Raw genomic sequence first — 24908 nt, forward strand, 5'->3', positions numbered from 1 at the left:
ACAAGGTCAAGGACATTTGGGGCAGTGTTCCGCTGAAGCAGATGAAGTAATCTTTGCAACACTGGAAGCCGCTCTACTTTTAGATGCTCAGTGCATCCCCAGCCAGTGCTATTAAACTCTACTGTGGGGGGTAAGGCATGGGGGCGAGGCCAAGGCCAAACCACAGATAAATAAATAAATAAAAGCCTTGTTCAGATTTCCCTGCAATGTCAGTATTATATAAGGCTAGAGAATTTTGAATAAAGCACTAATGAAAATGATTTGCAGGATGATGGTGGTTTTAAATGTAGCGATCTAATGTACACTCCCCAATTAATCCGCACATAAATCTTTTGAGGCCACTAATCCTTCAAGTACTAATGGCACAGGAGGTGATTTATCTCAAGGTCTGGTAATAATTGATCCAAAAAGCCTGCATGCCTCTGGGTGAACTAAAATCAGAAGCAGATCTGCTCCTTCTACAAATATGCTGCTGCTGCTGCTAAGTCGCTTCAGTCGCGTCCGACTCTGTGCGACCCCAGAGACGGCAGCCCACCAGGCTCCCCGTCCCTGGGATTCTCCAGGCAAGAACACTGGAGTGGGTTGCCATTTCCTTCTCCAGTGCATGAAAGTGAAAAGTGAAAGTGAAGTCACTCAGTTGTGTCCGACTCCTAGCCACCCCATGGACTGCAGCCTACCAGGCTCCTCCATCCATGGGATTTTCCAGGCAAGAGTACTGGAGTGGGGTGCCATCGCCTTCTCTGTCTACAAATATACATCTCTCTAAAAGACTGCATTTGACACTGAAGAAGGGAGTTCCAGTTGTCATTTATGGTAATGCATTTCTGCTGCTGCTGCTGCTGCTAAATCACTTCAGTCGTTTCTGACTCTGTGCGACCCCATAGACGGCAGCCCACCAGGCTACCCCATCCCTGGGATTCTCCAGGCAAGAACACTGGAGTGCGTTGCCATTTCCTTCTCCAGTGCATGAAAGTGAAAAGTGAAAGTGAAGTCACTCAGTCATGTCCGACTCTCAGCGACCCCACCGAGTGCAGCCCACCAGGTTCCTCCGTCCATGGGATTTTCCAGGCAAGAGTACTGGAGTGGGCTGCCATTGCCTTCTCCGAATGCATTTCTACATGCTATAAACTTTTTGCTTGAGTCAGTTGCAAAGCAAAGACTAATTGAGAGACAATTTTTTTTTTAATTATCTTTTTTTATAAGTTTTTTTTTTTTAATGTGGAACATCTTTAAGTCTTTATTGAATTTGTTACAATATTGCTTCTGGTTTATGTTTTGTTTTTCTAGCCAGAGGAATGTGGGATCTTAGCTTCCTGACTAGGGATTGAACCCATGCTCCTACATTGAAAGGCAACATGTTAACCACTGATGGCCAAGGAAGTCCCGAAATACCTTTACCTCTAAAACCCAGCATGGGTGAGCTCTGCTAGCATGAAAATAAGGCTGTTAGAAGATATTCAGAATCTAACCCTCTCCCTTTTTTAAATGTCTCCTCTTAGCCTTAAGGACTTTTCTTACCCTTTTTCCATGGGGTAAAGGTGGATGCTCCATCATAGGGGTCCATCTAATGGGTCATGGTACACAGGACCCAGACTGGGTGGACTAGCCTTCCCTGGGATGAAAATAAGACTTTCAGAGAGAAATGTCCTCCTTTTACCGGTTTTGACAACCAGGGCTGATAGGAAGTTAGAGCTGCTGGCAATCATGCTCCCCACCAGGTAGAGGAGGGGGTCACCACTAGCTAATAAGAAAAACAGTATGAGGAGAAATGTGATGACATCGCTTGAGTTTCTGAATCCAGCTATGCCTGACCATGCTAGGAGGTATCTGGTACATTTTTACTGAGATAATGAATTCATTTTTGTGAAACTCAGTTTTAATTGAGTTTTTGTTATTCTGAAAGAGTTCTGATTTACATGCCTCCTTGACCACTTCTTCAAGCTATTTTCTATTTAATGCAATGTAAGTTCTACTGCTACTTATCTAAACAAATGCATACACAGAAGGGAAGTAAAATCGAGGAGCATCGTCCTATAATACTTCTGACTAACCTAGACATTCACAATTAATAAGTGTCCCAAGTCCATGTCCCCTAAATTGTGAACTCTTCTTCCACAAAATCTTTCTTGATAGCAAATTTCATTTTTTTTTAAATCTAAGGGACCTAAAACAGTGGTCTCCAAAGTGGGTGCATATACCAACAATCTTTGGGGTGTGGAAAGAAAATATTAAACCATCTATTTCTTTTTTGTCTCTTGTCCATTAAAATTTTAGTTTGAGCATTTGTTATTAAATATTTGTAATGTTTGCTTTTGGAACTAATATATTTTAAATTACATAAAAGTATAATTCTGTGTGTGTGTGTGTGTGTGTGTGTGTGTGTGTATTTTGGCCACACAGCATGTGGGATCTTAGTTACCAACCAGAAGTTGAACCTGTGTTCCTTGCAGTAGAAACCTGGAATCTTAACCACCAGAGAAGTCCCCAGAGTATATAAAGTTATATACTCATACATATTATAGAATATACTTAAAAATCTGATGGGGTGTATGAGCAAAAAAGTTTCATGGTCAGTAACTTAACCCTTCAACTGCTTTCTAAACCTCAATTTCCCTCTTGATGAGAGGCCTGAACTGATAAGCGCTAAATTATTTTCCAATAACAGTAACAGACTATGAGCCTCCACTTCCCGATTATAATATTATAGTCAGCCCTCCATATCCATAGATTACTATCCACAGATAAAACCGACCTTGGACTGAAAATATTGGGAGAGAGGGATTCCAGAAAGTTCCAAAAGGCAAAACTTGAGTTTGCCTAGCTCTGGCAACTATAGGATGTAGCATTTACATTGCATTCACAACTATTTACACAGAATCTACAAACACAAGCTGGAATCAAGATTGCCGGGAGAAATATCAATAACGTCAGATATGCAGATGACATCACCCTTATGGCAGAAAGTGAAGAGGAACTCAAAAGCCTCTTGATGAAAGTGAAAGTGGAGAGTGAAAAAGTTGGCTTAAAGCTCAACATTCAGAAAATGAAGATCCATGGCATCCAGTCCTATCACTTCATGGGAAATAGATGGGGAAACAGTGTCAGACTTTATCATTTTGGGCTCCAAAATCACTGCAGATGGTGACTGCAGCCATGAAATTAAAAGACGCTTACTCCTTGGAAGGAAAGTTATGACCAACCTAGATAGCATGTTCAAAAGCAGAGACATTACTTTGCCAACAAAGGTCCGTCTAGTCAAGGCTATGGTTTTTCCTGTGGTCATGTATGGATGTGAGAGTTGGACTGTGAAGAAAGCTGAGCCCCGAAGAATTGATGCTTTTGAACTGTGGTGTTTGGAGAAGACTCCTGAGAGTCCCTTGGACTGCAAGGAGATCCAACCAGTCCATTCTGAAGGAGATCAGCCCTGGGATTTCTCTGGAAGGAATGATGCTAAAGCTGAAACTCCAGTACTTTGGCCACCTCATGCGAAGAGTTGACTCATTGGAAAAGACTCTGATGCTGGGAGGGATTGGGGGCAGGAGGAGAAGGAGACGACAGAGGATGAGATGGCTGGATGGCATCACTGACTCGATGGACATTGAGTCTGAGTGAACTCTGGGAGTTGGTGATGAACAGGGAGGCCTGGTGTGCTGCGATTCATGGGGTCGCAAAGAGTCGGACACGACTGAGCGACTGAACTGAACTGAACATTGTAGTTACAACTATTTATGCATCATTTACACTATTAGATATTATAAGTAATTTAGAGATGATTTAAAGCATACAGAAGAATGGGTTGCACATTGTTTGCAAATACTATGTCATTTTATATAAGGTATTTGAGCATCTCTGGGTGTCAATATCCTTGGGGGTCCTGGACCCAATCTCCCATGGATACTGTACTATAACTGACCACAAGTAAGAAGTGAAGACAAAGGACAAACCATTTGGTCTTGAAACATTTCATTTTCATAGTATTCATGAATATTACTCCCACTGGTTGTTCTACAAACAATTAGTACCAGTCAGTCACTGGAATTCTTTTACAGGCTGAACTTAGTTGGCTACAGCTGTCACTGCTCAAAAAAGCTCTAATACAGCCCTCATTTAATCATACAGGATGGTGTAATTATACTTACACAACAGTCTTTGTTCTAACAATTTGTATTCCTAATGACGTGCAATAAAAATTACTACACAACCCTCTCAAACAATAAATGAAGTCTGAGTTACCAACAACAAAAAAGCAAGCTAAACTTGTTAGCTGTTGGGAGCTGTTTTACTACAATGAAACTGACACAATACTTTAAAAATGGCATGTTTTAAAGTTTTATTTTCTATAGGTTTTTCTGATGCATTTAACATAACTTACAAAGTGATTATTATCTATGATGATCTCATACAAAATTAAAGTTTTGTCTTTTATTAGGAATTCTCCCTTAGCAAGTAACTAGAAAGAACTTGTTTTTCTTCCATGAATGAGTTGTTCAGTTTTCTATTCTTTTTTAAAAATTGTCATCTTTGTATGAACTCCCTCATAATACTACATGAGGACAATAACACATAAAAAATAAATAAATTTAGTCAAAATGTGTAATATGTATGTAATACATACAGATATGTGTGGATTGAAAACTCAAGTTTTGCCTTTTGGAACTTTCTGGAACCCCCGTCCCCCAATATTTTCAATTATATACAGATATGTAATTACATGGCTATTTTCTTTGTAATTCTAGAAAGTCTTTGGAATTTTCATTTACTTGGTTAACTCCAATTTCTAGAGTTCTAGAAATTCTTTATAACTACAACTATTTGATTGAAAATCACTTATTTTTTATAAATTGTTAAATATATATGATCCAAAAACCTTTTAAATCAGGATGCTCAAGTTCTCTTTCTGAATGATTAAAATTGGATATACAAATTCACAGATAAGGCTGACCTTCCCTTTGAACTGATGATGTCTACTTAATTCCTGCTGGAGGAAAAGAGTGGACATCCTTTTTCACGGGGTATTCTAACTGTTCCTGTGTTTTAGAAGTATAAAAATGGAAATGAACTAATGCCCCAAACAGGCTGTTATACAGGGTGTGGTTTGCTTTACAGGGAGCTGGAAAAAGCCTTAACTAAAAGTAGAAGAGTCAGGGAAACCATCTTTTTTTTTTTTAACTCTACTACAAACAAAATAAACTATGACTTAAGGCATCATTTCATCCCTGCCAACTCCCAATAGCTTCATTAAAATACACTTTTACATATTTGCTACTCAGATGAGCCACTAGAACACTTAGAAAAACAGACTACACAGTGCAAAAGAATTACAGAGTTCAAAACTGTGCCTCTCCTAGATTTAACACCCACCTCCCTGTCAGCTCAAACTTGACTTCTCTCTTCACAGCCAGTCTCAAAATGCACTGTACTGGGTTTATACCATGACCAAATCTGTCCTTTCAACCCTGTCCCCTGACTCAACCCAGTATCTACCTGAGGAATCCACTGCCCAGCCCCCAGCAGCAGTTGCTTCTTGCTTTTCCTGTTTCTTGCATCCTCCTCCTGGCTCTCCCAGCATGAGACCTTGAAGTCATCCTCACCCAATTCTGGGGGGCCCAGTCATACCAACCCCGTGACACAGGAAAAGAGAACTGAGTTTAAATGAGAAGACCTAATTTGAATCCCACTTCTGCTGTTAACACCATGGGACCCTGAACAAGTTACTTGACCCTTCTGAACCTATTTCATTATCTTTAAAGCTGGAAGACCACACGCAGGGGTGGCTTTAAATAATAAATGAGATGATGTATTTGTATTTCCCTCCCTTCCGTCCATCTCCTCTGTCTTTTCCCCGTTCCTAATAGCTCTTCAATAAACCTCCATAAATCCTTATTTCTTTGCAGGCAAGCATAAGGAGTACTTACATACTTCTGTTCCTTCCCTGAAGCTACAAAAGAAAGCCCAAGGGTGAGTGGTTTTGTGGGGAAAGCAGGGAGACTGACTAAAGGGTACAGGAACCCAGGGGCTAGAGTAAATAATGAAAACTATCCAAGAAAAAAAAAAAAAAGGAGAAAATAGTGTCCCCAGGCTTGCTGTAGGAAGCAGAGGAAAGGGGCCCAGCTTAGGTGTTACTCACCAACTGGGGAGGTTCTTCCTTACCATATTTCACAGATTTTTAGTTTCTGCTAGTAAAGTGTTGCTAGTAAAGTTTTAGTTTCTGCTAGTAAAGTGTTAGTCTCTCAGTCGTGTCCAACCCTTTGCTACCCCAAGGACTGTAGCCCACCAGGCTCCTCTGTCCACGGGATTTGCCAGGCAAGAATACTGGAGTGGTTTACCATTACCTTCTCCAGGGAACCTTCTCAACCCAGGGATCAAACCCAGGTCCCCTGCATTGCAGGTAGATTCTTTACTGTCTGAGCCTGAATAATTAAAAGCCAACAGACCATCTCTCTCAAATAACTTGAATACAAAGTAATTCTAAAAGTACCCTCTTTCCTAAAAGATAAAAAAAATTTTAAATTCCTTATATGAGGGAAATTCACTCCTTATTAATGTTGTAAAAATTATACCAAAAAAAAAAAAAGAGAGAGAGAGAGTTCCTTAGTGGCTTAGTGGTTATGATCAGCATTTTCATTGCCATGACCCTGGTTCAATCCCTAGTCAGGTAACTAAAATCCCACAAACCACATTGTGTGGCCAAAAAAAAAAAAAAAAAAGAAAGAAAATGGAAAAGAAATTGTGTTCATGTTACATTTCTACTCTGAACCTAGAGTTGCAGGATTCTAGAAGATCTCTTGCTTGGGAGCAGATGAGCAATGGCACTGCACAAAGTTTAGAACACTGACAGGAGCTGGTTTAAATCAAGAAGGGCTTGGCCATTCATCGGGTTAGGAAGATATTAGTCACCTTTGCTCTGCAACTTTTGGAAAGGGACAGAAGCTCCAGAACTTGGTAGGGACTACACAAGGTGTGAAGTATGGAGATCCAGCAGTCTGTGGCCAGTGGCTGGACAGTGTATGCGCTCAGTCGCTAAGTCCTGTCTGATTTGCAACCCCATGAACTGTAGCTCTCCAGGCTCCTCTGTCCATGGAATTTTCCAGGCAAGAGTACTGGAGTAGGTTGCCACTTCCTACTCCAGGGGATCTTCCTGACCCAGGGGATCTCCTGCATCTCCTGCATTGGCAGGCGGATTTTTTACCACTGAGCCACCTGGGAAGCCCTGGCTGGAGAGCAGTTCACACAATCTCACATCTCACCTGCCAACAAGTGCCCTCAACTTCCTTAGCATCAATTGGGGTGCCTCACCACCCAGGACTGAAGTCCAGCTCCACCACTAACTAGCTGTAGTGATCATGGATAAGTCAGTCAATGTCTCTATGCCTCAGTTTCATTATTTGTAAAGTGAGGCTAATCATGGCACTGACCTCACAGGCCTGTTTTAAAAGCTAAATCAGAGGCACAAACTTTCAGTTGCAAAATAAATGAGTCATGGGTATGAAATGTACAGTATGGGAAATATAGTTAATAACTGTGTAATATCTTTTATGGTGACATTATAACTAGACATAACATGGTGATCATTTTGAAATATATAGAAATACCAAATCACCATGTTGTGTACCAGCAACGAGCACAGCACTGTAGGTAAGTTATTCTTCAAAAACAAACTTATAGAAAAGGAAACCAGATACGTGGTTACTAGAGGTGGGAGTCAGGGGAGGCCGTCAAAAGGTCAAATTTCCAGTTACAAATAAGTACTAGCAAGGTACAGTACAACATGATAAATATAATTAACACTGCTATATGTTTTCTATGAAAGTTGTTGAGAGTATACTCTAAAGTTCTTATCACAATTTTTTTCTATTTCTTTAATTTTGTATCTATATTAAATGATGAATGTTCACGAAACTTATTGTGATACTCATTTAATGATGTATATAAGTCAATTCATTACGCTGTACACCTTAAACTTACACAGTGCTATATGTCAATTATATTTCAATAAAACTAGAAGGGAAAAACAGAGAAGGCAATGGCACCCCACTCCAGTACTCTTGCCTGGAAAATCCCATGGACGGAGGAGCCTGGTAGGCTGCAGTCCATGGGGTCGCTGGGAGTCGGACATGACTGAGCGACTTCACTTTCACGCATTGGAGAAGGAAATGGCAGCCCACTCCGGTGTTCTTGCCTGGAGAATCCCAGGGATGGGGGACCCTGGTGAGCTGCCGTCTATGGGGTCATACAGAGTCGGACATGGCTGAAGTGACTTAGCAGCAGCAGCAGCAGCAGAAGGGAAAAAAAGAAATAATAGAGAATTTTTTTTTAAAAAATGCTAAATCAGTTTTTACATGTAAAGCACTTAGCATGTGTAATGTCCAGCATATGTGTTATGTAAGTGTGTTCTTTTCCTTGCTAATCAGCTATGTCTTCATTTCTTCCAGAAGGCTCTCCTTAGTTGAACCCCTTAGACAGGGCTAGGTTACTCTTTCTTCTGCCGTCTCAAATATGTTCTGTTTAAAGTAGAACCAAAATGAATTCAAATTACATGTTTAGGCATGTGCAGAGGATAGGGGTGAGTCTCCTGGGCCATCAAGAAGATTAATCAAAGGTTAAGAAGGAGTCCTGGCCAGCAACTGGGGGGTTTGAGTTCCACGTTGATCCAGGCCTGGACCCAGTCCTCTCCAGTGGTGGACTGCCTGGCCATCAGACACAGGTTTGGTTCCGAGCAGAGCCCTGTTTAGTGATCACAGTATTGTGGTCAAACTGGTTTCAGAGCCTTAATGTCGGGCCCCTGGAGGAGTGTCATCCTGCCCCACAGGGGTACTTTGGGTAAACCCAGGAGAAACTTCAGAGTTCAAGGCAGAAGTTGATGATGTGATCCCCCATCCTGCTTTCCTGGGACATCAGTGGGAGACGGTGGAGTGTATGTGACAGCTGCTGTGTTAACATCTCTCTGGGTTCCAGGCAGAATTTCTTATTCTGACTGTATTAGTTTGCGAGGGCTGACGTAACAAAGGACCACAGACTGGTGCCATAATAACAGAAATCTACATCTCACAGTCTGGAGGCTGGGAGTTCAAGTTCAAAATGTTGAGAGGACTGGTTCTTTCTGAAGGTTGCGAGGCAGAACTGTCTACTCGGCTTATAGATGGCCATCTTCTCCCTACGTCTGTATATCATCTTTGTGTTGTATGTGTCTGTGTCCAAATTTCCTCTTCCTATAAGGACACAAGTGATACTAGCTTAGGGCCCACCCAAATGACCTCAATTTTACTTGATTACTTCAATTAAGTCTTCATTTCCAAATAAGATCAATTTTGAGGTACTAGGAGTGAAGATTTCAACATATGAATGAGAGGGATACAATTCAATCCATAATGCTGCCTAAAGCGGGGTGGGGGGGGTGGGGGGGTGGGGGGGTGGTGAGGAAAAGCTCTCATCAAGTGAGATGAAAAAGACAAAAGCCCAGAAGAAGTGGGGTTGCCTGGACATGTCCAGCCTGTGCTTTGATCTAGCATATATGCTTTACAGCAAATCAACTGGGAAAAGAAAAATGCTCCATGTTCAAGATGAGCCAGCATCTGGTACTGTGAGAATGATCTGTTCTCTGGAAGCTGCACCCAACAAAATGCAAGAGGAAGAAGTTAAATCTCATGTAAAAGTATTATGCACAACTGGGAAAGACTTGGTATCTCCAAATGGCATCTAGGGCTTGTGTTGCAAAGTCAGATCAAGTGTCTGGTGGGACTAGGAGAAGCTCACTCAAGATCAGCTTCTATCCACAGACATAAAAAATAAAATAGGGGAAAGACGGGGAAAGAGAGGGATAAATTAGGAGTTTGGGATTAACATATATACCCTACTATACAGGACGGGAGTCTGAGTGAACTCCGGGAGTTGGTGATGGACAGGGAGGCCTGGCGTGCTGCGATTCATGGGGTTGCAAAGAGTCGGACACGATTGAGCGATTGATCTGATCTGATCTGATACAGTATATAAAATAGATAAACAACAAGGACCTACTGTATGGCACAGGGAACTATACTCAATATCTTATAATAAACTATCATGGAAAAAAATCTTTTAAAGCATATATATTGGGACTTCCCTGGTGGTGCAGAGGTTAAGAAGCCACCTGCCAATGCAGGGGACATGGGTTTGATCCCTGGTTCAGAAAGATCCCACATGCTGTGGAGCAACTAAGCCCATGCACCACAGCTACTGAAGCGCAAGCGCTTAGAGCTTGTGTTCCACAACAAGAGAAGGCACTGTAATGAGAAGCCTGTGCATCGCAACGAAGAGTAGCCCCCACTCGCCACAACTAGAGAAAGTCCGTGTGTAGCAACAAAGACCCAGCCCAGCAAAAAACAAATTAATAATTTTAAAAATTATTTTTAAAAACATATAAAGCATATATATATATAAAATGCAACATTGTAAATCAACTATATTTCAATAAAACTTTTTTTAAAAGAGATAAGCTTCTCTTGGAGAAGAGAATGAGGTAACAAATTGGAATCGGGGCATGTCAACAATGTTGATGACCAGGCACAAAGATCCAGGAGGGAACTGGCTAAAATTCCAAAACCAAGCATGCATCTCACCACCCCAGATGGAGAGAAAAATCAATTCTCACCAATGCTGCAGAAGAGAACAGAAAAGCAGAGCCGACAGGTCATCTTAGTGATGTCAGATTGAGAAAGTCTCTAGTGAAAGTGTAGTCCCAAACACTCACGAGAGGAAATGAGATGATGCAACTCCATCATGAGAAAGAAATGCAGCTTGTTGGGCTATTATCTGTCAAGACAGAGAAAGAGGAGGGAAGGTCCAAAGCAAATGACAAGCTGAGCTGTGACCATGAGGAGCAGGAGAACTTGAAGAAAAGCTGCAATGACTCCGTCTTCTTCTCAAAGCCAAATTCTATTCCTTCAGAAGGAGCTTATGGTCGTTGGTTTGATAGCGGGGGAGGCTGGATAAAACTTCTTCTCAAGACAGAACAGTGCAGACTTGAGACAAAAAACCATGAAAGCAATGAAGCTCGAACCACAGCAATTCAGGGAGAAGGCAGTATTACTGACCCCCTTTACAAAGAGAAAACTAAGGCTCAGAGTGGAGAAACCTACCCTAGATCTCACGGCTCCTAAGTGGCAGAGGCAACATTCAAGCCCAGGTCTGATTCTTTGCTACTCTGCTCTAGCTCTTTCCTACTCTGCTCTAGTGCCTTCCTGGGTAACCTACCTGCATCTGAGGACTCAGACAGCACATCTCTTCCTGATCCCTGGCAGAAGTGCTCTTCTTCTGAGATAGGAGAATATCTCAGCCCTACTCTCCAACTCCCTCTTTGCTGCAGGGTTTCCCCTTCCCTCACCTCCTCTCTCTCAAATCTGCTATTTCCACTGGATCCAAAGGTGGAGTCTGTGGCAAGAAGACATCCTCTTGGACTTCCCTGGTAGCATAGTGGATAAGAGTCCACCTGCCAGTACAGGGAATATGAGCTTGATCCCTGGTCCAGGAAGATTCCACATGCCATGGAGCAACCAAGCCCATGTGCCACAACTGCTGAGCCTGAATGCTGCACCTACGGAAGCCCTAGAGCCCAGGCTGCGGAACAAGAGAAATGACTGCAGTAAGAAACCCACCAGCACAAGGAAGAGTACTCCCACTTGCTGCAACTAGAGAAAGGCCGTGCAAAACCAACCAACAGACAACCAAAAGTAAATTAATTAATTAAGTCAAATTAAAAGGGGTGTCTCTGGTGGCACAGGGGAGTGGACAGGAATCTGCCTGCCAATGCAGGGGACATGGGTTCGATCATCCAGGAATATGCCACATGCCTCGGAGCAAGTAAGCCGGTATGCCACAATTACTGAGCACGACTTCCATGGCCTGTGAGCTGCAAATACTGAGCCCACGTGCCCTAGCAACAAGAAGCTGGAGCACTGCAACGAAGAGTTGCCCTCACTTGCCACAATTAGAGAAAGCCCGTGCACAGCAATGAAGACCCAACACAGCCAAAAGATATAAATAAATAAAAGAAGAAATCCTCTTCCTTCTCTTCCTTCCAAGAAGCACTCTCCCCCAACCCCAACCATCAGCAAGCTGGCTTCCCACCTAGGGATCTCTGTCCACCTTATCCTCCTCCTTATGGACTGGGTTTTTCCCTGAACACCCACATCCAGGCAAAAAAAAAAGAATTACCTCCTGGGTTTACTAAGCTTCTGCATGTACAGGATCTTCCCTAATAGTCAAGATTCTGAAACACCACAAGGTTTTTAATTCACTTTGTTTTAAATTTTCCTGTAAAATATATCTAAATTATCTGTATTTATTTTTAGTTAAAAAGCTTTTTTACATAAGTGGTTCTACTTTTCCTCAAATTGTATCTTGATAGTATTATAAATTTTAGGATATGCATTACCATCATTTAGTTACTGTCATTACATTAGAAACTCTAGTAAAAATAGTCAATTCTAATTTGATGACTCAGCCCCCTATTTCCCACACAATATATGTAATGTTGTGAGCACTTCAGCCACTATCAGATCAGATCAGATCAGTCGCTCAGTTGTGTCCGACTCTTTGCGACCCCATGAATCACAGCCCGCCAGGCCTCCCTGTCCATCTATATACATTCTAAAATAGTGAAACACTTTACCTTTGCTAATGGTCCTGTGTAGTAGTTACAAAAGAAAGGTGAAACAATGTTTCTGTCGGCCTCAATACATTTCCAGTGACTTCAAAAGTCAATGGCACCCAGCTCCAGTACTCTTGCCTGGAAAATCCCATGGCTGGAGGAGCCTGGAAGGCTGCAGTCCATGGGGTCGCTGAGGGTCCGACACGACTGAGTGACTTCACTTTCACTTTTCACTTTCATGCACGGCAGAAGGAAATGGCGACCCATTCCAGTGTTCTCGCCTGGAGAATCCCAGGGACCATCTATGGGGTCGCCCAGAGTCGGACACGACTGAAATGACTTAGCAGCAAAAGTCATAGCTGTTTCTCTAAGCATTCTGTGATGGCCTAGAAGGCAGATAAGATGTCATATTCATCCTTGTATCGCTAGCATCTCTCCTGAGGAATCAGCATATGACAGATACCCAATAACACCAGAGTTTACTTCCTAACTAAGAGGCAGCAGGGTATAATGGTTAAAATCCTGCTCTCTAGAACCGGACTGCCTCAGTTTGTGTCCCAGCTTCATATTTAGTTAGCTGTATAGCCTGGGCAAGCCTCTATACCTCTCCAGGGCCTCATTTTCCTCCTCTGTAAATAGGGCATAATAATGGTGCCTACCTAATAAAGTTGTGTGAAAATTAAACTTAAAAAAATATATGCAAAACACTTAGAGTCTGAACCATCTGAAGTGCTAAGTGCTAGCCATGATTATTATTTACTCAGCAAATATTTATTGGCCCAGGTTATTATGGACTAAAAGTTTGTGTCCTCTTAAAATGCATCAATCAAAGCCCTAATTCCTAGCATGTTGGTGATCATGATGGGGAACTGGAACGTAAATGAGGTTTATGTTAGGTCACAAAGGTGGGTTCTTCACGATGGGATAAGGAAGAAGAAGAGACAGAGACGGCTCCCTCTCCGTGCGCACACACTTAAGAAAGGCTGTGTGAGCGCACAGGGAGAAGGTCACCTTCTGCAAGCCAGGAAGGCGGTCCTCACCCAGAAATGGACCATGCCAGCACCCAGATCTCAGGCTTCCAGCCTCCAGAAATGTGAGTAATAAATGTCTGTGGCTTAACACCCCCAGGCTGTGGTATCTTGTTATGGAAGCCTAAGATCAGAGATCCATTCCCAGACAGGTTTTCAGGTTACTGGGTGCCACTTCCTCAATTAACCCTGTGTTCCCCAACCCCAGTTTTCCAAGTTCCCCTTGGACCACTTCAACCTTCCAAGTTTCCACTTAGATTTCCTGCCCTTTGGCAGCTGAGGTGTTGGTAACCTTTGATCCACCTCTCCCTCCCCATCTGGAGGATTCCTGGCTCTTTGGGAGTGGCTCCCTGCCTGACCAGTTCTTCCAGCCTCCAACAACCACCCAAGCTCCAGCAGATATCACACTGCCCAGGGCATCAACACTTGGACCGCCCCTTTCTCCTTGTTCCTGCTCCCCTTGCACCTGCAGCTGGGCCAGACTCTGCTTCCCTCACGTCACTTCTCTAATTATACCTGTTTACCATCTATCTCCCCCTCTAGACTGTCAGGGGCTGCTCTGAAGGCAGATACCTATTTTGCCGGCACTGTATCCATTTCCTGTTGGGTTCTAGGTCCAGCCCAACACTCCATTCATTCATTCACTCCCTGGACAACCCCTGAGCTGCTCCCTATCCAACATTCTGAGTGATGCTGCACATATAAATAATATGAAACCATCCCTTCCCTCAAGAACCACCCAGTCTAGCAGAGCAACAAGTAACTGTAACCCAGCACACTGCAGTAGGGGTCCACGGAACAGGGATGAGGCAGGACAGAGTGGATAAGCCTGTTTAAGGGGCTTGGCTTGGGAAAGTCTTCACAGAGAAAGTACTTGAGTTAGGTCTTAAAAATATGAGCAGACATTCCTTAGGCTAATAGAAGGAGCTGAGCCATCCGAGGCACAGGGAAAAGTATTCCTAGGAGACAGAAGAGCAAAACAGCAAAAAATGTTCTCAGGTCAGTAGGTAGGATGAGCTGGCAAGAAGGCAGCCTGAGGTGCACCTATGAGCCCAGGGCTAGAGATGTCTTCTGACCTTAGGCTCTGCACACAGCAGGTATGGCAGATGCCACCCACTCTGGCCCACACACCCTTCCCCTGGCCGATATGTGGCTAAACCATGTTTTGGTGACCACATTCACTGTGTCTGCCACTGAGATAAGTGCTCCCCTTAAAATGCATTACCCGGGCGCCCCTGGTGGCTCAATGGTAAAGAAGCTGCCTGCCAATGCAGAAGACATGGGTTTGATCCCTGGTCCAGGAAAATCCCACATGCCATGGAGCAGCTAAGTCCACGCACCATAACTACTGAGCCTGTGCTCTGGAGCCCGAGAGTTGCAAACATTGAAACCCATGCACCCTAGGGCCCGTGCTCTACAAGAGAAGACACTGCAATGAGAAGCCTGAGTGCTGCAACTAGAGAGAAGCCCTGCTTTGCACTACTAGAGAAAAGCCCACACAGCAACGAAGACCCAGCACAGTCAAAAACAAAAATAAATAAAAATTTTTAAAAATGCATTACCTTCGTTCATTCTCACAATGACTTTCGGAGGTAGATATAAATTCTGTTCTCAGATGAAGAAACTCAGGCACCAGATGACTAAGTAACTCTCTCGTGGCCACACTGGTAATAAGTACTGGAGGTGTGATTACAACCCAAGTTGGTCTGATTACAAAATTCGTATCTTCTGACACCCACTAAGCCTGGGCACTGAGTCGCTAATGAAGTTTCCTGGTTGGCAACATTTCATACATGTGGTCTGTTGGAATTAATCATGGCCTATGCGCCTGCTCTAGGAGAGGACACTTGGAAGTCCGTGCCTGGTTTCCTCAGATTCTGATCCAAGTGGCTTCTTCCATTTACCGGTTTTGCTTTGTTGTACTCTCACAGTAATAACCATAGAGGTGAGACTCTGAGTCCTCTTAGCAAATCATAGAAACTGGAGGTCACCTTAGGGATCCTGAAACAGCATCTTTCCCAGAAGCAAGACTGAGAAATGCTTCTAGTTCTGACCATTTACCAGCAGAATCACACACCCTCGGCCCACAGGGGCCAAGTAGGAATGTAAAATTGTGCAACCAGCTGAGTGGGGTGGAGGACGCCAAGGTGAGTGTAACGTAGGTGGCAGCTGCCCAGCTCTGACCTCAGCAGCACACCATAGGCAGAGCTGGGTGGAGATCACACCCATGGATACCAACCCCTCTCCCCCTGCTGATGGCAGGTGCTCCCAGATGGGAACACAGAGTGCTTCGGTGGCAGGCTTTGGCATCATTCCAAAGCCCAAGATAAATGCTTTATATCCTCAGATACAATGAGGATTCCTTTCATGCAAAATATGAAATAAAATCAGATGTTAGTCTCAAGTCTGTGAAACCACGGGAAGGTGGGACACAGCTTAACTTCACAGGACCCAACAGTATTGGGCTAGCTCCCTTCTTGGATTTCTTTTCTGTAACGAACCTGACCTTCATGACATGGACTGTCAGCACCCACTCTCAGAATCCGCTTATGCCAAGTTATGCTAAGGAGACTAGACACCTGGTAGCACAGATTTTTAAGCCATTAAGCTGAGCTGGCAAAGGCGTGAGAGGAGGAAAACTAAAACTTGATGGCTACTCCTTGCACAAAGGACTCTTGCTCTGGCTTACAAAGCTCCCCAGATTCTAGGCTGACTATGATTAACAGTAATAGTCAAGATGGGGAGGGGCCAGTCATGACTCCAGGACTTTGCCTGAAGGACTACAGGGATCCCTTATCTTATGAAGGCAAGTTCACACTTGGCTCTGTCCCCACGTAGCCCATCCCACGACCTGGTAACGCTGGCCTTTCTGGAAGCAGTGAAAAGCTGTGTCCTCACTCCCCTGTTTACATGGAGTTGGGGCCCTCAGTGGCCTTGGTCTCCTCAGAACCCTCTCCCTACTCCTTCCCCATATCAGAGGCTTCTCTTCCAGATACCCCTCCCCACTAATCCCTATGTCCCAGTTCCCAGCACCTGTCCATGCCCTTCCTGAGTCACATCTAGCTCCTCAGCTCTATCCAGTTCCCGTACGCACAGAATGCAGGAGCCCACCGCTAACCTTGTCCCTTCCCTCACTCTTATTCCAGTCCATTTCCAAATGCCTCCATTCCACTGGGTCTCTAAGACCAGACCAGCAGCATCAACATCACCTGGGCACTTGTTGGAGATGCAGATTATCAGGGTCCCATTCAGACTGACTAACTCAGTAACCAAATTCGGGGTGGGGGGTGCTCAGCAATGTATATTTTATCAAGCTTCCAGGTGATTCAGATACAGCCCAGTGTGTGAGGACCACTGAACCACACACTTCCATTTGCTTATTCTAAGGAATAAGGAAATAGTAATTTGCTAAATCTGGCTGATTTTTTTATTTCCTTACTGCTCTCTACATTCACCAGTAATATAAGATCCAAACATACAACCCAAGTTCAATACAGTGGGCCTCTAAAACGCCTACAGGTATTTTAAAAATTCATGATCCATTTGTAACTGTAGACCATGATGGTAATTCTCCACATGGCTATAGAGAAAACACATTGCCATGCAGCCTTGGAAAGAAAGAACGGAAATGCACAAACTCATGCCAAAACATCCACCAGCCTACTCGGAGTATATGAAAATAAAATCAGTAGTCTGCTAATGCAGGAAAAACGGGTTTGATCCCTGGTCTGGTGAGATTCCATAGCCTGTGAACCACAACCACTGAGTCCGTGTGTTACAAGTGCTGAAGCCCGGAGCCTGGATCCTGCTCCACGAGAGAAGCCCATACACCGCAACGAAGAATACCCCTGCTCGCTGCAACTACAGAAAACATGTGCAAAGCAATGAAAACCCAACACAGCCACAAAAAAAATGAATAAAAATTTTAAAAGATTTTTAAAAAGAGAGCCTAATAAAAGCTACAATCTATGAATATGAGCTGTATATTCTTATATATTAAGTAGAATGAACAGATGTTAATCAACAGACTACCAAACAATATTTTAGTTCAAGTGTTTAAAATGTCCACCATCAGCACAAGTACATTTATTTTTTGGTGCGTTATTAACATTTGAGTGGTGCATAATTTTTTAGGGGGCATTGTATCGGCATATAGAATACTAAATCCCTGTCTACTTACTCCCCTTCACCTCCAAGAATCTATGTATTAATTCTTCACTCAAATCCTTTGGAACATCATGTACTACAGGTACTAGGCCTCAAGGCAAATAAAAAGATGAGTCAAAACCAAAATAAATTTGAAAAGAGCGAAGTACTCAATTTACATTTTCAGTATTTTCCTAGACCACTGAAACTAGGGAATCTATACAAAACTGATTTTCCTCTTCCTCTATCTATTTTTCCTTAGAAAATGATTTAAAAAAAAAAAAGAATGGCTTAATAAATAAGCTCATGAAAAGATGTTTAGCATCATTGGCCATCAGAGGAGTGTAAATCAAAACTACTTCACACCAACTAGGATGGCCAAGAAAAAAAAAAACTAGAGAAACTGAAACTCTCACACTTTGCTAATGGGATTGTAAATGGTGCAATCACTTTGGAAAACAGTCTGGCAGTTCCTGAAAATGTTAAATATAGAATTAACATATGTTTTTCACTTATAGGTATGTACCCCCTCAAAATGAAAACATGTCCACCTAAAAACATGAATGTTCAGAGCAGCATTATTTATAACAGGCAAAAAGTAGAAACAACACAAATGTCCGTCAACAGATGAATGGATAAACAAAATGTGGTATATACTTACAACAGAACATTATTTGGCAATAAAAAGAAAGCTCTGATACATGAGGCAATGTAGATAAATTTTGAAAACACTATGCTAAATGAAAGAAGTCAGAATACAAAACCACATATTGTATGATTCCATTTATATTGAATGTCCAGCATAGGCAAATCTATAGACAGAAAGTAGATTAGTGGTTATTTAGGTTGGGGGAGGCAGAAGATTAGAAGGGGTCAGCTAAGGGGTAGAAGGAGTAGTACTATTTTTAGGGCAATAAAAATGTCCTGAAATTGATTATGGTGATGGTTGCACAACTTGGTGAATATATTCAATATCAATGAATTGTACACTTTATTGGTGAATTGTATGGTATATGAATTACATCTCAATAAACTTGTTTTTTAAAAAAAATGACCTCGAGGAAGACTTCCCTGGTGATTCAATGGTTAAGATACTGTGCTTCCACTGCAGAGGGTATGGGTTCAATCCCTGGCTTGGGGAACTAAGATCCCACAAGCTTTACAGCATGGCCAAAAAAAAAAAAAAAAATGACCTTAAAGCTAGAAGAAAATTACAAACAAACACAGTTAACTAAAAAGTGTTAGGTACCCCAAATATGTGACTTCTTCTATCTCTTTTGCACTGTAACTTTCTCCCAAATGAAGGTAAGAAATTTTTATTATCCTTTTACAGTTTACAAGCACTTTTATAAGTAAGGTCCTTTTGAATCCTTACTACATAATCTTAGAGAGAGACAACTTCTCCCTAATTTTATACTTAGGGACATGGTGGCTCCGAGTTTCTGAGGCTTACTCCTGCTCAGTCAGTTGGTCAGGGTAAATATCAGTTCTTCTGCACCTGAATCCTGTGCCCTTCCTTCTACACTGTGTAGCATTTGGGGTACTGCATAGAGACCATCTGGTTGATATGCAGAGGTAGCACTGCTGACTGGTCTCAAAAAGGAGATTGCCCAAGACTTGATTTTCCTGGGAGCTGGACTAGTTATCCTAATGCCTAAAATCAAGCCAAGTATAATCTAACTGATTAGAGGTCTTGTAGTACCATAGAAAGAATCCTTTGCTGTTGATTTCTTTGCTCTTTTGGAATTTATTTCAGTTTGGGCTCATCTTTTTATTTGTTTCAAAGTCTAGACCGTGTAGTATTAAATCTTCCCAATATCTCTGATCACTTATGTATTCTGAACCACATTCTAGATCTATAACAGTGTCTTTGTTAGATCATGAATGAAACCATTTTTACTAGTTTGCTAATTCACATTTCTGTTCTCACTGAAAAGCATGTCCTCAAATGGCAACCTGGACAATTTTAAGCAGATACAAGAGGATGACATTCATTATTACAAAGCTTTTCTATAAATTATGAGTTTGGAATTAACAGATATACACTACTATATACAAAATAAACAAAAAGGACCTACTGTATAGCACAGTGAACTATATTCAATATCTTGCAATAACCTATAATGGAAAAAAAATCTGAAAAAGAATATATATGTGTGTGTAACTGAATCACTTTGCTATATACCTGAAACTAATACAACATTGTAAATCAACTATACTTCAATTAAAACAACAACAAGGCTTTCCCAAATTATATACAAACATTTTTAGAACCAGAAACAATGTCCTTGATCCATTAGACTCACTTAACATTAAAGCAGAATTGAAACAGTTTGAGGTCTTTTAGAAAATCATTTCAAATCTTTCTGAAGTCTTCCTGTGATCTCCTCCTATATATACCCCAAGCAACAATACTTTTGCTTAAGGTTTATTTTAACTGCTTTCAAAAATGAGTTTGATTCACTATTAAAAAACTAAGCCCAATATAAACAGGACACCCAAAATAAAGCCAATTAAATGAAGTGCTCCAGTCACACCAAAAAGGAAGGCCTCATAGGTTCAGGCTGTCTCCCTTCAAAGAAAGCACATGCATTTTAAAAACCTGGAGTTTCGTTGCCAAGTCCATCAGGCCAGCAACCCAGGAATTTCCAAATGTTTATCCATATTCTGTAAACATGATTTTACTTTTACTCTGTATTCCTATTCAACCTTCTCTGTACCCTACGGAAAATGTCATGAACAGTAGCCAGAAGCTCAGGGGCTGGGAAGAGGGGGGAAGAGGGTATTCTTTAATAAGTACAGAGTTTCTGTTTGGGACAAGGAAAAAGTTCTGGAAAAAGAGAGCAGGGATGGTTGCACAACATGGTGACAGTGCTTAATGTCACTGAATTGTCCTCTTAAAAATGGTTAGGAATTCCCTGGTGGTGGGTGAGGACTCTGTGCTTTCATCGCCTGGGGCCTGGGTTCAATCCCTGGTCAGGGAACTAAGAACCAGGAAGCCACACAGTGTGGTGAAAAAAAAAGAAAAAAAAAGAAATTATTATAATGACAAATTTTATGTTGTATTTTATCACAATAATAATAAAAGTATCTAGAAACAAAAAACACATAGCTAGTATACTAACCACATGTCCAAATCTTGTGTAAGGTGCCTAGCTCCCTGGGGCGGAGGGGCTGGACCCATAAAGCTGTTAAATGTGTTTGTCCTGGTCTGGCAGAATGAAGGTTCAAATATAGGACTGGATGGAAATGTAGGGAAATATACTGTAAATTACTTCTTTAAACCGGACAAAAAAACTTCAGCCCAACATACCCTCTGCTAGTGTTTAAACTGGACAAAAAAACTTCAGCCCAACATACCCTCTGCTAGTGTTTCTCAAGCGATAATACTCAAAGGATTCCCTGAGGACCTTGATTGAGCAGGCCAGGGTAGCTCTGAAATCCCATATTTCAAGATGCCCCAGGTGATGCCGATGTTGCTGGATCCTGGCTCACTCACAGCAGCAAGGCCCCAGAGCGCTTGAAGTAACGCAGCCACCCTATTAATCCAACCGCTCTAGAACCACGGTCCTCTCACCGAGAAACGCGGAGGGTTGTTCACAACCTTCTTAGAAACCAGGAAGGTCTCACTGCACATAGAGTACGAAGAAAACGCACCCACCCCCGGGACTAAAAAGCAGCCACAGGCGATAAGGAGAACTGACAGAGCGGTAGTTTCGCAGAAAGCCCTCAAGCCGACTTCAGAACAGTCTTGAAAACACCCTTCTCAACCTCGAAGAATGCCTGGAATTCAGTGGCCTTTCTCCAACACAAAGATGTCCAACTCAATTTTGACCAAGATCCCTATAGAAGAACCTTGCAATGTAGCCCTTGAAGACTGACAACGCGCAGCACATTGACGAACTCGGCCCCTCCCTTACAAATGCATCAGAAAGTGGGGAAAACAATTCTCTAAAATCCTGCGGAGGTGGGAGCTCGGGGCTCCCGGGCTGCGCGGGCTAACGAGCATCTCCCGGGCTCTCAGGTGTGCGGCGGTGATTGCGCAGGCAGCCCGCACCTGCTCTCAACTAGCCCTCGCCTCCCTCGGCCTGCATAAAGCCTCCTCCGGACGCTGCGAGTGTTGACCGCTCCAACACAAACTGAGAGGCCCTTTTAATCTGGTTAAAGAGAAGCTCAACAGAAAGTGAAACATTTCCCGTCCCTTGAGGAGAGAACTCCAGGCCAGGTAGAGAAAGAAAGTGGGTCGCAGGCACCTGTAGCCGCTCCTTCTAGACGACTGCGCAGGAGAACCCTGTGACTGTCATCCCTTGGAGGAATCGGGGAGGCAAAAGTCGGTTAAGCATCCCCAGAAAAGGGAGAAAAAAGTTACTGTCCAAGAAAGTATACTCCGAATCAACAGGGACGTGGGCTGACATCAGCTCGCGTTTTCTCCCGCTACCCACCCCACACCTCCTCCCTCACGATGAATCCAGAGAGCACCCCCCAGAACCCCGCAAAGCCCTCCCCAGCCGAAGTCGAGACCCGAGCAAGGTGTCCCGGCGCTGCCGGAGCGCGGCTGCGGCGCTGGGGGCGGCTCTCCTCCAGCCTCGCGGAGGGCCATGCCGGGACGCCCGCGGGCGCTCGGTGGTCGGAAGGGAGAGGGAGGAGGGTACTCGCCTGGAAGCCGGTGGCGGCCGAAGCTGGCGCGGTCGGGGTCACAGTGAAGGCGGATCTGGCCGGCGCTTGGGCGCCTTCGACACTACGCCGGCGGCTGGGCCGATGTCCCCTGCGCTCCCCGCGCTTCGCCGGCGGCGCCTGGCGGAGCCGGAGTACTGGAGGCGGCCCGGGGAATGGGCGGGTGCGAGTGGCCTCGGCCGCCGCTCCCGTGTATTATTGTGACTCAAGCTATTTCCTGTTTGGAGGTTTGGGAGAAAGGAAAAAAAAAAAAAATCCAGGGTGGGGGCAGGGGGGTTGGGCGACCGGAGAGAGCGGCGGCCCGGAGGGGACTCGGGTGGCCAGAGGCTGTCGCCTGTCTCCTTCGAGCCCCCAAGGGTGCCAAGCGTGCGAGCCGGGGCAGAGAAACGCAGTTTCTTGCAGCTTTACTTTGGGGTATCTGGAAGGACCGAGCCGGGGGCGAGGTTCACACACGCCACCCAGCGGTGGGGTAGGGGCTACGGCCGCAGGGACTGCCTGCCTGGTCACTCCAGCCCGCGCGCTCACTGGTCTGGCTTTTTCTTCTCTGCAGAACTACCGCTGAGCTTTCTTCCCGCCCAAGGGCGAGTGGAATTCGCTGTGCTGCTTTCTTTATTCTTGACCTGATTCGGCTTTTTGATCCTCTCCCTGGGTGTGGGCAAGGAACTGGTCAGCGTTTCTACTTTTTCAAAAACCACCGGACGATGGTTGGGGGCCATTGTGGGTGTTCAATTGGCGACTTTTGCTGGAGGCGGCGGGTTGGGGGGTGGGGGTGGATCTTTGTTTTTGTTGGGAGGGGGATGGGAAAACAGGTTAATTATTTTGATGGAAAGTTAACTTTTATGATCAGCTTCCGTTCCCCTCCTCCACCAACCTCACTCTTAGCCGGGATCACTGGGTCTGAGGCCCCAATCCGGAAATACCGGTTCCTCCCGCTGGGACAATAGGTGAGGGCGTGAGCGTTAACCGAGATCTAGCTTGGTCTCCGCTGGAATCCCTGCTCAGATGGGAAGGCAGAATCCTCCTAGTGCCCAAGCCTGCAACTGGCGAGCAGGTGCGTCTTCATTTAGTCTTGTTAAAGGTCCTGGGATGGTTTTGGGGACTTGTTTAATGGGTGAAGAGTTTCAATTTGGAACTCTGAAAAATGCTGGTTGCACAACTTAATGGTTTAAACGGTCAATTTTTTATGTGTATTTTACCACACACACAAAAAATATTCATGGGAAGATCATACCTTCATTCAGTTAAGACAGATTTGCTTACGATTGGCAAGCTCCCCTTCCCTCCTCCCTTACACAAACCTTTGCCAGAAGTAATGGAATAAGTAAAACTCAAGTTCATTTCGTTTAGACTGTGTATGTGTGTGCGCGCGCGTGCTCAGTCCTGTCTGACTTTAAGACCTCGTTTTCTCTAGCTGGCCAGGCTCCTCTGTCCATAAGGATTCTCCAGACAAGAATAAAGGAGTGGGTTGCCATGCCCTCCTCCAGAGGATCTTCCCAATCCCAGGATGGAACCCAGGTCTCCCGCTTTGCTGGCGGATTCTTTACCCTTTAGACTTTGGGGAGTACCTATCAATAAGTTATTTCAAGTGACTAGATTGCATCTACAGGACAGGACAGTTTTTAAAAGATGAACAGTAGTTTGTCAGGAACACAGTGCTGGCAAGATGAGTAAAGGTGAATATGGTGTCTTGCTGTTAATCTAAGAAAGCAGGAACACATACATTTGTGTATTTTCTAAGTGGAAAGATAAATTATTAAATTTGGGAGAGATGGAGCAAGTTGGAAAGTACAAAGATAGAAGCTAAACTTCTCTGACTATATCTTGTTTTGTAGATTTGACTGGGATGCCGTAAATTTTTATGATTATGAAAAATTAAATGTTTAAAAAGCAAAATGCAACAAATGAATACAGTTATCAAGTTGGTGGCTTAACCATATAAAGGGAAATTATGTCAGGTAACTTTAAAACACAATTGTTTGGTTCTAGATGCCTTAGGAATATACCTTAAGGATGAAGAGAATGCTAAAAAACAAAACATAAACTGCTTTTTAGTAATCATAATGTTAGCAATAATTTATGTTAATGTTCTTACAAATCTTATTTTAATATAAAAGATAAATATAAAATCAAAGCTAAGCAATATTAAATTTGAACTGAAATTGTCATTTAGAATTTATACTTTTCTTAAGTTTTTCTCAAGGTCTGTTGTTCAAAATGTTCACTGAACAGCGAGTGACCAATCTGGCAGGATTAAGCACTCTTAGATTCCACATTGTGGTCTCTAAATACCATTTTTCTTTGAAAGAAACTAGACCTATTTGGAGAAGTGAGTTATTTATATTAAAGGCAAGAAGTACCCAAAATAAGACTGGGAGTATCTTGTCAATTCAGAAAGCAAGGAAGCTATCAAAAACTAATAGATTCACATGAAATCA

The 24908-nt window shown here is 43.4% G+C and overlaps 1 protein-coding gene and 1 long non-coding RNA gene across 7 annotated transcripts in view; one reads left to right on the forward strand and one right to left on the reverse strand.

The window, feature by feature from the left end:
- TJP2 (tight junction protein 2) overlaps window positions 1-22905 on the reverse strand; it is a 128248-nt gene extending 105343 nt beyond the window's left edge. For both annotated transcript variants that reach the window (XM_070375793.1, XM_070375792.1), the window contains exon 1: window positions 22456-22905. The gene's annotated coding sequence lies outside the window, so the exon portion shown is untranslated. The remainder of the gene's footprint in view (window positions 1-22455) is intronic.
- A 539-nt stretch (window positions 22906-23444) lies between these two features.
- Window positions 23445-24908, forward strand: part of LOC138988904 (uncharacterized) — a 155289-nt gene continuing 153825 nt past the window's right edge. For 2 of the 5 annotated variants that reach the window (XR_011465151.1, XR_011465152.1), the window contains exon 1: window positions 23446-23524. This is a non-coding gene — a long non-coding RNA (uncharacterized lncRNA). Of the gene's footprint in view, window positions 23525-24908 lie in introns of all 5 variants that reach the window. The other 3 variants (XR_011465153.1, XR_011465154.1, XR_011465155.1) reach the window with 2 other exon arrangements.

This window comes from Bos mutus, chromosome 8 (genome assembly GCF_027580195.1).
Source record: "Bos mutus isolate GX-2022 chromosome 8, NWIPB_WYAK_1.1, whole genome shotgun sequence".
NCBI lineage: Eukaryota > Metazoa > Chordata > Mammalia > Artiodactyla > Bovidae > Bos > Bos mutus.